This window comes from Dipodomys ordii, unplaced genomic scaffold (assembly GCF_000151885.1).
Source record: "Dipodomys ordii isolate 6190 unplaced genomic scaffold, Dord_2.0 Scaffold15, whole genome shotgun sequence".
NCBI lineage: Eukaryota > Metazoa > Chordata > Mammalia > Rodentia > Heteromyidae > Dipodomys > Dipodomys ordii.
The window spans coordinates 16,993,798-16,996,321 of NW_012267231.1; the positions used below are offsets into that span (position 1 = coordinate 16,993,798).

General features: G+C 39.5%; 1 pseudogene; it reads right to left on the bottom strand.

The window, feature by feature from the left end:
- Positions 1-1,682: 1,682 nt before the first annotated feature.
- On the bottom strand, positions 1,683-2,294 carry LOC105982442 (annotated as a pseudogene).
- Between the last annotated feature and the right edge of the window lie 230 nt (positions 2,295-2,524).

Consider the following 2,524-nt stretch of genomic DNA (forward strand, 5'->3'; position numbering starts at 1 on the left):
AAGTTTGGCACACACACACACACATACACACAAACACAGTGTGTTAAAAGGAACTGTGGTTTTTAACACAGAGCAATACTTAGCAAGTATGGTGTGTCCACTTTTCTTTACAAGTCTTTTCCACCAGGACAAAAGGGACTTGGCACAATAAAGAACTTAAGTGGAAAAGTCAACAAAATGAATGTGTTATAAAGCTCTGTACAGATGCAAACCCGTCACAAAGGAATGGTGGCCAAGCCGGAATGGCCAGGCAACTTGGACTGCATGGTCCTACAATTAGGGGCATTGTGGGTTGTTTAACCTGTTGTCAGTTTTTCAAGAGGAGGAAATGTGCTAATTCCAGAGACATGGTGAAGTCTTACAGGATGATTTAAAAATATGTAGTGTAGGTATATTATGATACACACCTAAAGATTATCCCAAAGTAGCTAGTGCCAATGGCTCACACTTATAATCCTAACTAGTCAGGAGGCTGCAATCTGTAGATCAAGGTTCAAAGGCACCCTGGGTAGGAAAGTCCTTGAGACTCTTATTTCCAATTAACCACCAAAAAGCTGGAAGTGGAAGTGTGATTCAAGTGGTAGAGTACTCGAACCAAAAGAAAAAAAATGTGAAGGGAAAGAGCTCTAGCCCTGAGTTTAAGCCTTAGTATCAACCTACATCCACACAAAAAAAGTATGTGAGCTAGACACTAGTGGCTCATACCTGTAATCCTAGCTACTAAGGAGGCTGAGATCTGAGGATCACGGTTCAAAGCCAGCATGAACAGGAAAGTCCATGGGACTCTTTTTTTTTTTTCCAGGAAGAGCTACTTTATTTTCTATTAAATATTCTTCCAAAAGCATTATTTTTATTCCATGTCCATCTGAGTGATAAGAAATAACATTAGAATTAGAAAGACTATAAAAAGGCAAATGTGGATAATTACTGAAGCATATGAAAAAGAAAAATTATAGTAAAAGGCTGAGAACCTCAAACTTAATGAGATTATAATTTGAAAACTGTGCATCTGAAAAACAAATGTATTTTTTCCATTATTTTTAGCAACAGCATTATATGACTCTAATACCCTGATTTTTCAAGAAATAAACCCATTTAAAAATATTTTTACTTTAAACATGGGCCTGTGTTCAACTAAAAAATTTCCCCCAAGCTTTGATCATAACATTTTTGGGGGGAAATGGTTTCTGATGGTATGATATATGCAAAACTTTCACGTTTTTTTCCTGGTTAATCCCAATGCAGAATGTTAAGAAATCCATGCACTAATTACTGCTCAGCTACTAGTATTTCTGTTTTTACCCTAGTTCTCCCAAAGAAAAGTCCTAAATTGAATGTTCAGCAGAATGAATCTTATATATAGTTCTAAACAAAACAAGAGCTTTTGTTTACATAATCCTTCAGATTTTATTGTTCCTAATTTTATTCTGAAACTCAAACTCACCCCAAACCATAATTACCATATTAACTTTGTCATGTACAATTGTATACAATTCCACCAAGCAGTCCTACACCACAAGACCCTGTTTACCCAGAGTTTAGGAAAAACATGATCCATCACCAACAAATCTAACTTATGCTCATTGTCTGTGTATGGTTTCAATCTAAGCTGTGACAACACAGGAGATGGAGATATATCTAGAAATGTCATCTTGGTTTTCCCAAGTTGTCAGAGGTATTACTCACAGTTTAGCTTTGCCTCACTGAAGTCAAAGACTCTGTAACTTTATTGCCGGGCCCATGTTGCCAGTGATTTTCAATTTACCTTGACTGAGGGTTCATTTTCTCAGTCATCAAAGCCAGCAAGTCTGAGTTGGCCATGGTGACCGTGCAGCCTTTTTATCTGAGTTCAGAAGCACTGATTCTTTGCCATTCTTTACATCCACTACCCAAGTGGCTTCTTTATCCACCCCCCCCAGGTCATCCTTCACCTTGAAGGCAAAAATACCACCAATTTTCTTCACAAACTGTTCACCTTCCTCACACACTAATTCCTTTGGGACAGTTTCTGTTTCCATCACTTTGGGCTCCTTCATACACACACATGTTTCTTGTTAAGGCTGTCACTTTTTTATCAGTACTTTCAAACTTGAATGTGTGACAGTAGGTTGGCTCTGCTGATATAGAAGGTCAGTTCCCCCCCCCCCTCCCTAAAATCTTCTCTCAAGGTTCTGCAAATGCAACCTCTTCAAGCTTCTTCTCAATCTCCTTGAAGATAAGGTCTGCTTGAACTCACTGCCTGCAGAGCAGACAGCCTTAATCTGATCTGTTCTGGAAGCCTCCGGGAAGCCCATCCTGTAGAGGGTGACGACCACCGTGCCACGAGACCCAGATTGTCCCGTGAGACTCTTATTTCCAATAAACGATTACGAAAAAGCTGGCCAGCGGACCAGCTTTACGAAAGCGAAATACTTATAAGAGATTCAATGTAACTGTGTGTGTGTGTGTGTGTGTGTGTGTGTGTGTGTGTGTGTGTGTGCCATTCTTGGGGCATGAACTCAGGACTCTGTCTCTGAGGCTTTTG